Source organism: Schistocerca piceifrons, chromosome 6 (assembly GCF_021461385.2).
Source record: "Schistocerca piceifrons isolate TAMUIC-IGC-003096 chromosome 6, iqSchPice1.1, whole genome shotgun sequence".
NCBI lineage: Eukaryota > Metazoa > Arthropoda > Insecta > Orthoptera > Acrididae > Schistocerca > Schistocerca piceifrons.
In genome coordinates, this window is record NC_060143.1 from 116793083 (window position 1) to 116806564 (window position 13482).

Genomic DNA, 13482 nt, shown 5'->3' on the forward strand with positions numbered 1-13482 from the left:
TGGTGTGTCCGCTGTGCCGTGCGTGTGATCATTGCTTGTACAGCCCTCTCGCAGTGTCCGGAGCAAGTATGGTGGGTCTGACACACCGGTGTCAATGTGTTCTTTTTTCCATTTCCAGGAGTGTAGATATAAGAACTGACTGCAGTCCATGAGGACCCAGGGGACGAAAGTCTAGTGTTTCAACAAGATAATGCATCGGTGCATGTTTCGTCTATAACGAAAACCAAAAACTTGTTTCCAGGTAAAGATACCGACGTCTGGCCCTGGCCTGCACGTAGCCTAAATCTGAACTTCACGGAAAACCTTTGGGGAATACTTGCAAGGCGTGTTTATCGCAATGGAAGGCAATTGGAGGCCTTATGTGAGCTAAGAAGTGCGACACGAGAAGTGTGGGCAACAATTTCAAAAAATGGCTCTGAGCACTATATGACTTAACTTCTAAGGTCATCAGTCCCCTAGAACTTAGAACTACTTAAACCTAACTAACCTAAGGACATCACACACATCCATGCCCGAGGCAGGATTCGAACCTGCGACCGTAGCGGCCGCGCCAACAATTTCACTGCAAGAACTACAGTGCTAACAAAATCAATGGCGAATAGAATTAGAAAATTAGGAAAAACAGAGGTTGTACAAAATACTAACAATCCCATAACGCAACAAGACACTGAGAGCCTTTATACCAGTTGCCACCCCGGAAATACAAACGGCTTATTCTCGTACTCGTGTTGTGGAAGAAACTGTAATTTAGTCATGATTATATGGATCGACTACATTCACAATAAATTCGATACATGCATGTTCCAGACATCGTATAGTACTTTTGTAGGAGCCCTGTCTTTATAAGGATTTCCACAACTATATACGACGACGTGCCAGTGGCGGATACATATGGGGAGCGCGCGGGGAATCGTCTTGTATATGTGTATAACCAGTTTAAATAAAACTTTCTTAAACTTTGCATGTGACTTGATTATTTTTTATTACGGTAAAAGTAAAGGTGGCTCAAGATATCTTTAGCGCCCCCCTCCTTGAGGTTTTTCTGTATCCGCCACTGGGGCGTGCTGAAATGCAATGACTCCGAATTTTTAATTTGAAAACTCTTAAAGCTTTTTAAATAAAACAAACGTTATTAACATTATACATCTTTATTCTTCAGGTCTACATATTTACTTCTCAACATTAGTCACCCTGGCGACACACATTTCTCCCAACGAGAGACAAGTTTGTCGGCACCGCCAATGTAGAAAAGTTTGACTTTGTTGACGGAGCCACAACTTCGTTTCTTATTGCAGCGGTTCAAAGTGAAGTCCTCGAAGGTGTTCTGTAAGTTTTGAAAACAAACGAAAATCTGATGGGACCAAGCTGGGACTGTGTTGAGGATAATGGATGACGGTCCACATCTACATCTACATAGATGCTCCTCAAGCCACCGTACAATCAGTGGGGGAGGGTACCCTGTACCACTACTTGTCATTTCTTTTCCTGTTCCACTTGCTAATAGAGCAAGAGAAAAACAACTGTCTGTATGCCTCCTTACTAGCCCTAATTTCTCGTATATTCGTGGTCCTTACGCGCAGTGTATGTTGGTGGCAGTAGCATCGTTCGGCAGTCAGCTTCAAATGCCGGTTCTCTAAATTTTCTCAATAGTGTTTCTCGAAAATAACGTCGCCTTCCCGAAACATCTCGGTAACACTTGTATAGTGTTCGAACCTACTGGTAACAAATCTAGCGGCCACCCTCTGAATAGCTTCGATGTCTTCCTTTAGTCCGGCCTGGTACGGATCCCAAACACTCCAGCAGTACTGAAGAACAGGTCGCACTAGCGTCCTATATGCGGTCACCTTTACGGGTGAACCACTCTTTCCTAAAATTCTCCCAATAAACCGAAGTGACCACTCGCCTTCCCTACCACAGTTCGCATATGCCTTTTCCATTTCACATAGCTTTTCAGAGTTACGGCAGATATTTAAACGATCTGACTGTGTCAATCAGGACACTAGTAATACTGTATACGAACATTACAGGTTTGTTCTTCCTACGCATCCAAATTAACTTACATTTTTCCACATTTAGGGCTAGGTGCCATTCAGCACACCAACTGGAAATTTTGTCTATGTCGTCCTGTATCTTCCTACAGTCGCTGAACTTCGTCACCTTTCCCTACACCACGGCGTCATCAGCAAACAACCGCAGATTGCTACCCATCCTGTCAGCCAAATCATTCATATATATATATAGGGTACAGCAACGGACCTATCTAACTTCCGTGGGGCACTCTTGACGGTACCCTTGTCTCTGATGAACAATTGTCGTCGAGGACAACATACTGGTTTCTATTATTTAAGGTCTTCGAGCCACTCACATATCTATACACTTATTCCATATGCCCGTACCTTCGTTAACAGCCTGCAATGGGTCACCGTGTCAAATTCTTTCCAAAAATGTGGTAATATAGAACCCAAGGCATCGTATTGTTGGAGTTGTCGCACCGCTCGTGTGCGGTCTGGCATTGTCATGCTGAAGAAAAAGGTGCTGCATGTTTGGATGAACTCTTCGAATTCGAAACTCGATTACAACACACTGTTCCTCTCGCACCGACATAGTTACTTTACGCACCGCCACGTTACACGCTACAATTCGGAGCCTTCTAACGGAAGAGGGCTGCAAATATGTAGACTCGAAGAATAAAGATGTAGAAGGTTAATAATGTTTGTTTCATTTAAAAAGCTTTAAGGATTTTCACATTAAAAATTCGGCGGCATCACTCTTCAGCACACCCTTGTAAATATTGAAAGGGTACAGTACCGCCCGACATTGAAAATAGGTACAACATTCTTCGTTATTCTTGTCAGTACAACATATTTTTTGTAAAAATAACTCAATTTCAATTAATACAGCGAAGCTGGATACCAGTGTGGGAAAGAATGACAATTTATTTATTTAATTGATCACATGTGCACTCCCACAAAATAAATCCCTACATCCAGTTTGGTGAGATCTGTGAAATGAATGAATGTATGATCGTCTGCTAAGCGCAGATAGTGAATGTGAATATATGATCATCTTTGAGACGATCCTTTGGCCACCTTTGGTGGAACCAAAGAGATGAAACTTACCGGAGCTTTGAGCGCCTGAAATGTGGCTGACCAATACATGGTCTTCCCCCACCTCGACAGAGGTGTGAGATGACCTGAAGAACGGCCATGTTTCAGCACTCTGCCGCTGGATCTAGTGTTGGTAAGACCTGTCTTAGGCGTGCTCCGTAAGGACAAAAGAGTGGAGACATGGTATGCATGTGAAATACTTAAGAGTAGTTTAGAATAATAATTTCTCTATTTCAGGAACTTTTGTGGGGAGAATTAAATGTCAGGCAGGTAATATTAAGGGGATCGTAGTAATCTTCGGAAGTGACCAACGGTCACAATGAAACCACGTGTAGCAATAAGTTGAAATACTTCCGAGTGCTTAAGTTAAGCTGAATTACTAGCGTGTGTACTATAAGTTGAAATGTTTAAGAAATGGCGTGTGCAGGACTTGAAATTAGAGACGAGTACTTCCACGTGGAGAGTACTGTGTGAGTCTCAATCTGTGTATGAGACAAAGGATAAAGAGAAGTACTCGTCCATGGTATCAGTTGAGGACTCGTGTGTGTGTGTGTGTGTGATGAATATGTTCTTAATATTACTTTGCGTGTTATGTTTCCGTGTGACGCTTGATTCAAACTATAATACTCTGAGAGAGAAGCAAGGTGAGTCAGCCGTCTATCCAGCAACGCCGCTTGGCTTGCATTGCACAGGAAGACGTGTATATATCCACCAGAGTTCGTAGTAGGAGAGAAAAGTTACGAAATTGGGCAGTGTCGTGTGAAACTGGGATGAATACTAATTGAAGTGGGAAAGCTGAAAGTGATAATGTTGTGACTATTCCTTGTGTTGTATTCCATGTTGCAGTGTGGTGTATGTCATGTAATTTAAGTATGTGAGGTTTCAGAGGTAGTGGGTTATGCATGTTCCTTTTGTACCGCTCGGTCTGGAGGAAAGTTGTGAGAGTCGAAGTGTGAGATATAGCAAAAGATCCAGCATCCTATCCAGAAAGCGCACTGTAGCGTTAAATAATTACGAGACCATAAGATAGAGAATCACCAATGTAAAGCCATGCCCACTGGGCGGAATTTCTCATGTGTTATTGTTGTAGGTTATAGAATTTGTGTGTTTAGGTTATAGAATTTATCGGAATAAATAAGATAGTGAAAAGAAAAAGATTGGTGGCCTTTTCCTTCGAATTGTATGTTGTCATGATATCCAGAATTTATAATGTGTGCGCCATTCATATTCAGTGCGATGGCCACGTGTTGATCAAAGCCGTTAAATAAGAAAGAAAATGTGGTATTGCCAGTGCGTAGTGAACAGTCAGAGTTCTGTAAATTACTAATAGTCAGATGTGAGTTTCCGTTGCGTAATATTCATACAGGAGAATAATTTGTAACTTAATTGTGAGTACTAGAGTTCACGTTACTCGACAAATAAGAATGAATCCACTCGCTTGGCAGACCACTCATCTTGCAGGCCTGACTGCTTGATGCCACAGTATGAGCAAGGCACGTGGGTGCCTCTCAATATTGGCAGCTCGTTTTGCAGCGTGGTTGTCCGTCGTCCCCTGGGTTTTGTTACAGGGAAGTGCTTTCAGGTTCAGTTCTCGGCGCCTGATGTAAGGGGGATAAGTGTCCTCTGCCTCCTCCGCCGACCTTCGTATCGCAAACGAACAGTCACGCGGAGAGCCTTTACGCAGCACTGTTCTAGGAACAGAGGCCGACGGGGAAGATGAATTGTAGGAAGGAGCAAATAAAACTACGCTGATAGTCACGCCGGTTCAGTCTGGTGGTACTATAACTTCAGAAGCATAATAGTAACTTGTCCTATTACTGACGTATACGTGTTGAGCCTATGAGGAAATGCGTCGTGACGCCTATCCTTGCGGTTAGAACCTATTATAGCGTGTCACTTCCTAGACGACCATATTCGTCTAGCCTTTTCTTCGTAAAGATATTCTGCAACCAGTCACTCTGAGACGAGTGAAGGCGGAACACCAGTTCAGCTGGAGAAGTCTGCAAGGAAAAAAAATGGTTCAAATGGCTCTGAGCACTATGGGACTTAAAATCGGTCATCAGTCCCCTAGAACTAAGCACTACTTAAACCTAACTAACCTAAGGACATCGCACACATCCATGCCCGTGGGAGGATTCGAACCTGCGACCGTACCGGTTCCAGACTGAAGGGCCTAGAACCACTCGGCCACACCGGCTGGCCTTTTGCAAGAAGAGTCTGCGCCGACCGCACTGGACGAATAATTTTGATTCTCCGTACGAATAATGCAGAGGATTGGTCTCAACGGTATCGAAGTGAACTTTAACTTGGCAATGCAACGCACGCATAAAACATGAGCGGTCTCGACAGACGTAAGGAAATGAAACCAAGAACACAAATACGAAAAAAGGAGAGGTTCCTCTAAAAGTGAGAGTTGTTTTGTTGATGGATTGCAGATCAAATACAGCAGCTATACATCTGCGTGGCTTTGGAAGATGTTTCTCGTAAATTTGTAGGAGATAAGGAAGTGTATGTAAATAAATGTGCATAATAGAACTGAATGACTATTGAATGTACTATGTTGTCTATTTTTACCAATGAAAATATAATGAAGGATTTTTGGAACAGATGGGCGTTAATAGAATTGATGTCAAAACAAATGACGAAAGTGAGATACGAGGAAGGACAAAGATTAAAAAGAATAGAAAATATGCCTGTGTTGTAAACCGAACCGACATAGTGTTACGTGTGTGTGTGTGTGTGTGTGTGTGTGTGTGTGTGTGTGTGAGAGAGAGAGAGAGAGAGAGAGAGAGAGAGAGAGGGAGAGAGCCCTACGCAACGCAACGAACGGTAGAGTGTAGAGTTTGAGGTCAGAACTGCAAAAGAAACTGTCGCACCATTTTTCGGTTACTCTAATGAATATCCCTCATTTTTCATTCACAAGCTGATAAATGAACTCAACTCACGCCTAACGGTTTTATGAAGTTGTTTCGTTACAGATTTCTTGCAGGTGAAACACGAAATATTTCCTTGCAGTTATCTATACGAATCAGAAACTAAGTGCCTCTTTCCCATAATATCCTTATTCTGAGTCGTGTTGTTACTAATGATAAAAGTTTATTTTGTTACGCATGTTAACATTCGCTATTGTCTGGCTTCCCCTTCGTAAAGTGGTGTGCTGAAGTTAGTACATTACAGCTCTTCTTTGAATTAAGCTTGCATTATCTTGACGTCAGAGCAGAATAGAGTAGCCATGTTATTGTACCCAGTGCCTTTTCTTTGAATTAAGCTTGCATTATCTTGACGTCAGAGCAGAATAGAGTAGCCATGTTATTGTACCCAGTGCCTTGTGTGTTGAATTTACAGTATAGGAATGAGTTGGAATTCTCAAGATTCGTCTGGAAAACCGCTAAAAATTCACCTATGTCATTATCTCCAAGTATTTCACAGATTCAGAAAACTCTGTACACATGGCATCCGTAGGTGTGACTAATGATCTTTAGGATCAAGAAACCGCTTCAGCTGTATTTAAACTTTCTATTATCAGGTCACTACCGGTTTCCTGGCACTGAAAACCACATCCTCAGGTGAAATCTGGATAACAATGAATCACGAAATAGTAACAGACACTAAAATACCCTCTAATATTAAATTTTTTCAAGAAACCTGTAAAATAGAGAAGCTGCACTCACGTAGCGAAGTTATAAGAGCTAAGTAGTCGCGAACATGGAACCAAACATTCGTTGTCAGACCAGAATAATGTACCGCTAAATGGTGGTACGTCAGTGAATCAAAATCCACCGGACGTAGGGATCCATATCCAAAGTGGCCTGTGGAGCGTAAAAAAACTGCATTTCGGTAATCTAAAACATGAAGATACGTAAAAAAAAAAATACAAAGATCGGATGAGCGGTTAGTTGAAAGAACAGTGCGGGAGCCTGCAGCGAAACCCAAAAAAGAAACGGACAATGTGTGTCAGGCAAGTGCCTTATTAAAGGAAAGGTGAAATAAATAAAATAACACTTACCTGTACCTCAGCCTCAGTCTTTGAGCGAGCCCTCTACGGGCTGATTGTTTACTTTCACGATGTCAGTTTTTCACAGTATGCGGTCGCGTCCAGTGTTCCTGGAAATTTGAAAATGTTTCATATTAGTGGGTATTTTAGGGATCTGTTACTCTTTCGTGATTAATTCTAAAACAGACATACCTGAGTACGTGGTTTTCATTGACACGAAACCGGCTGTGATTTGATAACAAAAAGATGACACAGCTGAAACCGCTTCTTTGTCTTCATGATATTTCATAAATTTAAATTTATCGTTACATCCCAGAACCTACCATATATTATATATACATATATGAGATTTCAAAAAAAGATAATACAAAAAGGAAAGGTGGAAGTATTAGAGTTTATAGTCACATTGGTAAATTGTTTCAGTAGTACTCTCTGCTTGAGGGGACAGTGTCTTCCTGTATCCTTCATTACACAACATAGCTAATTTAGTAAGTACTTTCATACACACATGAAGTAAAAGTTGAGAAAAGCAGAATTTCCTATAAATTTTGCTGCTATTTAAATTCGCTGAGCGCGAGCGCGAGGTTTTTAAGTTTGTGGATTCATGATAGGTTGGAGTAGATCTCAAACCGCCATCCGAGAGTACAAATTTACGTTTCTCTTGGTTCTCGAAATCACACAAGGCGAAGGCTTTGATGATCCATACACTTGTCCAATTTGATCTTGTGCTTCACCTCTAACGATCTCGTCCTGAATGGGACGACAGAAGCTAAACTTCCTTCCTTTCCTTGATGTTAGTTTCAGTTAGCCCTGTCTTTGTGTTATCTGTTTTGAGATGTACGTATCTTGAGATCTAATCATACTTTATAACTCGTAGAGGAGGCTTTTTTTTCAGAATGTCTCTCTTGCTCTTCTCGTTCGCTCCCCTGTATTACGTTTTCTTCGTTCCGAGACCATCATATTTCTGACAAGTTTTCTTCATAAGCATTTTACTGTGTTATCGTCAGTTGGTACCATTTCGAGCTTTTACATACGCATAGTGAGGGCTCAGTAACCTTTCTCGCCTTCTTTTAACGTTGTCACCTTTTAAAATTTTTGTCACGTTTTTCTTTATTAAAGGACATCCCCTTTGCACCATGAACTCCAGTAGAAAGGTTTTATTTGCCACCTGGTTTTCGGTTGATACATCGTCAAAAGTGGCATCTGATGCAGAGGAACAAACATCAGTATGTGCATCGATTTCTACAAAATAACTGTACGTGTAGTAGTAGCAATTTAAGTCTACTTAGATTATGTACTTCTATAGCAATACATGGCATGTCATTTAATACGAAAGGATCTGAAATCTGTCTTGTAACATAATATACAGATTGTCGTGTATGTTACTGCTGTCAAATCTTATGCAGCGACAGTTACTGATAACGTTTGAAGTAACTGTCATATTGAGTAAACGTGGAACTGACAGATCAAGGAATATACTTTTGTTCTTTCTAGGATCTCTAATATACATTCCAGTGCCTTCGAGGCATCTTTTCCGTTGTAATTGCGACGCTATCGGATCACGTGGCGACCATGCAGCCCGCGGCCGTAACGGCTTCCGGCAGAGCAAAAGCACTCTCCGTCGGCGGTTAGAGGCAGAGTGCGTGCCCCATTCCTTTGCACGCCACGTTGGCGCATGATTCAAACGCCGCACCCGAAAAAATTGCGTTCACATTGGCCTACACAGATACAATGAAGTGACAAAAGTCATGGGATAGCAATACGTACATACACAGGTAGCGGTAGTATCGTGTTCCAAAGGTATAAAAGAACAGTGCGTGGGCATAGGTGTTGTTGGCACTAGGGTGATTTATGTGAATAGGTGTCCAATGTGATTGAGGCTGCATGACGGGACTTAACAGACTTTGAACGAGGAATAGTAGTTGTAACTAGACGAATGGGACATCGCATTTCGGAAATCGCACGGAAGCCAATATTCAGAGATCTACAGTGTCAACAGTGTGCCGATAATACCACATCCCAGTCAGGCATTACCTCTCGCCACGGAAACAAGAAATGCTGCGTGAAATAACTGCAGGAATCAATGTGGAACGTACGACCGAAATGTGGTGTTAATGGGCTACGGCAGCAGACGATCGACTCGAGTGCCTTTGCTAACAGCACGATATCACCTGTAGCGCCTCTCCTAGGTTCTTCACCTTATCAGTTGGACCCTTGACGGCTGAAAAACCGTGGCCTCTTCTAGGCTCTTGACCACACCAGTTCAGTCCTAGACGACTGGAAAAATGTGGCCTCTCCAAGGCTCTTGGCCACATCAGTTGGACCCTAGACGACTGGAAGACAGAGGACTGGTCAGATGAGTCCAGATTTCAGTTGGTGAGAGCTGATGATAGGGTTCGAGCGTGGCATAGACCCCACGAAGCCACGGACCCAAGTTGTCGACGAGGCCGTGTGCAAGCTGGTGGTGGCTCATTAACAGTGTCGGCTGTGTTTACGTGGGGTGGACTGGGCCCTCTGGTCAAACTGAACCGATCATTGACTGGAAATAGTTATGTACATCTACTTGGAGTCCGGTTTTAGCCATTCATGGACTTCATATTCCCAAACAACGACGGAATTGTTTTGGATGACAGTGTGCAATATCATCAGGCCGCAGTTGTTCATAATTGGTTTGAAGAACACTCTGTACAATTTTAGTGAATGATTTGGCCACCCAGATCACCGGTGGTGAATCCCATCGAACATAATCGAGAGGTCAGGTCGTGCAAAAAGTGTTGTGCTGGTAACAGTTTCGCAGTTATGGACGACTCTAGAGGCAGCATGGCCCAATATCTGAATTTGTTGAGTGCATGCCACGTCTAGTTGCTGCACTATGCCTGGCGAGAGGAGGCTCGACACGGTATTAGGAGGTATCCCATGACAAATTGTCAAATGTTGAAGCCGGCCACGGTGGCTGAGCGGTTCTAGGCGCTGCAGTCTGGAACCGCGCCACTGCTACGGTCGCAGGTTCGAATCCTGCCTAGGGCATGGATGTGGGTGATGTCCTTAGGTTAGTTAGGTTTAAGTAGTTCTAAGTTCTAGGGGACTGATGACCTCAGCTGTATTAGTCCCATAGTGCTTAGAGCCATTTGAACCATTTTCAAATGTTCAAATTCAAATGTGTGTGAATTCCTAACGGACCAAATTGCTAAGGTCATCGGTCCCTAGACTTACACACTACTTAAACTAACTTATGCTAAGAACAACAAACACACACACACACACACACACACACACACACACATACACATACACACGCCCGAGGGAGGACTCGAACCTCCGGCGGGAGGGACCGCGCAATACGTGGTGTGGCGCGTCAGACCGCGCTGTCACTTCGCGGGGCTCGACAAATTTTCACTTCAGTGTATGCCTTGTCGGCAATGACGGATCACCAGTAAAGTCTAGGCACTGTACTCAGTTGAATAATGCTTTCTAGATGAATAATTTAGCAAACAACGTTTTTTTTTATGTCAATGTGATTGCATATATAGTGGCTGTAGCCATTAATGTAAGTCGTACAAAATTTTCATTTCAACAGAATCTCCTAATTAAGCTAGCCAGACAGCAGGTCGCCCTTTGGCACTCACGAGTGATTCCATCCGCTGATTTCATGCGATTTTTACTACTTCCTTCCGCAGTGCTCGACAGTCCCTGTCCGTCAGCCTATGAGATCTGCTCGGTCTTGGCTTAACTGTGGCTCTACCTTGGCGTTTCACTTACAGTCACACTAGCGGCAGTCCACTTGCGCAGCTTTAGAAGGGTTGAAGTGTCTCTGATAGATTTGTTAATCTGGTGACATCCAAGAACTAGTCCAGGGTCGAAGTGACTGAGCTATCTTGCCCGACCCATTGTGCTCTTGCTGCTTCTCTACTGACAACACGATAATACCCTCTTGCTGTTATACTCGTGACGTCTAGCGGTCAATCCCCATTACATAGGAGTGTCGGGATACTTCTGATCAGATAGTGTAGAAGGTAGAAACTGTAAGGGAAGAGAGGAAGGCAGAGACTGGATTACATCATGCCTGCATCGAATTTCACTCTTTCGCTTATCTCTCAGCGTTCTCAGCATCACAAACATGAAATTAAAACTCTACATATACTTAACATAGTCACACTCAGCTGATACACAGACGACGCAACACTCATAGTCTGTGAAGATAAATTGCCAACATGCGATAAGAAATATAACAGATCCCTTTCAGCGTTAGAACTCTGAACCTACACCTCTGGTTCTTCCAGTCAACAATCGGATACGGCTTTATCGAAAAATGCCCAATGGTGCGACGGGATTAAACTCTTGAGGTAGCCAGTCGGAAGTCTGGTGCTACAAAACAACGTTTCATCACTATTTGGATTGCAGTAGACGAGAGGTGGTCGCTTAAAGCTCCTCAACACCAGACGATGCCAGCGTCCCATGCCGGATCCCAACCACGTGTACAGTAATATCACGTCACATTGCTAATGGCAATCTACCTGAGGTTAAGCTCGGTGGTCCATCTGGTGCTACTGAAGAAATATAATACGGATGAAGGCACCCCTTCTCAGCATGTTTCTACGGAACTACGCCAGTACGTCTATAGTTTGACAAGAAAACATAATTTTATTGTTCTTCGTGGTTATACAGTATGAACCTGACCAACGTGCCCCACAAAATTGTGGTCGTCACCAACACAGACTAGGTTTCATGTTTAACGGAAGTAGAGAGCCAGTATAATTCATAAGGCTGTACGAACACTACCCAAACAAAACAAAATCGTTTTATCGTTGGACTTAAGGTAAAGTTATTATTCAAGCCGCTACATTATTTTTATTTTTTAGCCGTCATCGGTCAGTGTGCCGTTGGCTGTGTACAACTTGGGTGTGGTAACGCATTGTGTGCGGGCTGAGAAGATTGGAGTGTGCTTCCCAGTCGCTGGTTTACAGACTAGCGCAGCTGGCGTCGTCTACAGCTGTATTAGAAGGGCACCTGAGACAATTATTGCCTCTTGATTTAATTGGGAGCACCATCCTCTCAATTGTTCGGTCATGATCGGTGAGCATTTTTCGGGCGATTGATTCCTTAGTAATGACAGGTAGTTCCATTGGTCAATCTCACGGTAACCGCTACAATGTCAGGTGCATAAGAAATGCACACATGAATCAATGTTTTTTTTAAATCTTAAATTTTTATATTACCTTCCGCATTCCCTTAAATGGCACAAAATGCGTAAGTTATGCCTATAGATTTATTTATTACTATTCAAGAATTCATCTATGATACAGAAGGAGTTGTCAAGGAGATATGATTTCACTTTATTTTTTCAACTATCACTGCTGTCTGTCAAACATTTTATTTGATCTGGCAATTTATCGAAAAGTCTTACAGCACCATTTTTCTTACCGTTTGCTGTGCCAAAGATAGGTTGAATACAGGATAATGTAAGTCTTTCTTTCTTCTTGTAGTGTAATCATGAATGTCGCTGTTTTTAAACTGGTCTATGTTGTTGAGAGCAAATTTTTCTACTGACTAAATGTACTGTAAGGCTGTTGTAAGAATTCCTAATCTTTTAAACAGATGCCCACAAGATGTGCGACTATGAGCCCCACACAATATTCTAACCACTTTCTTTTAAACAGCGAATAGTTTTTGCCTAAGTGTTGAGTTATCCCAAAATATTATTCTGTACGCCATCATAGAGTGAAACTATGCAAAGTATGTTATCTTACTAATTTCTGTATCCTCAAAATTGGCAATTATTCTGATTGTAAAAGTTGCTGAACCTAGTCGCTTTAGGAGATCCAAAAATATGAATTTTCTAGTTGAGCTTCTCATTTATCAGTACACCCATAAACTTAGTATGCTCTACCCTAGCTACTGACTTCTGCTGCTGTATTGTATTTGTTGAAGGAACTGCACTCCTTGCAGCAGAAAATTGGATGTACTTTTCTTTTCTTCTTCAGAGTTCAGAGTAAGCCCATTCGCAGAAAACCAATGAATAACCTTTCCAAAAACATTATTTGTATCATTTTCTATTGAAGTTTCTTTCAATGCGTTAATAATGAAGCTTGTATCATCAGCAATCAGTGCCAGTTTAGCTTCTTGTTTCAGATAAGAAGGGAAGTCATTCACATATATCAAGAGCAGAAGGGGACCCATGATCGACCCCACGGAACACCTAATGTAACTCCACCCTAGTTTGATGAAATGACAAACTTCCTTAAATCACTTAAACCATGTAAGGAATCTCTTTTCTTCCTGTACTGTAGATGTGACTTAAACCACTCATAAGCCGTTCCATTTATACCATAGAATTGTAATATCTGTAACATAATGTCATGGTTCACACTATCAACTGCTTCA

At 42.3% G+C, this 13482-nt stretch overlaps 1 protein-coding gene across 1 annotated transcript in view; it reads right to left on the reverse strand.

Annotated features, from left to right (window-relative positions):
- Positions 1-13482, reverse strand: part of LOC124803174 (formin-like protein 20) — a 182708-nt gene that overhangs the window by 137515 nt on the left and 31711 nt on the right. The gene's annotated exons all lie outside the window — the stretch shown is intronic.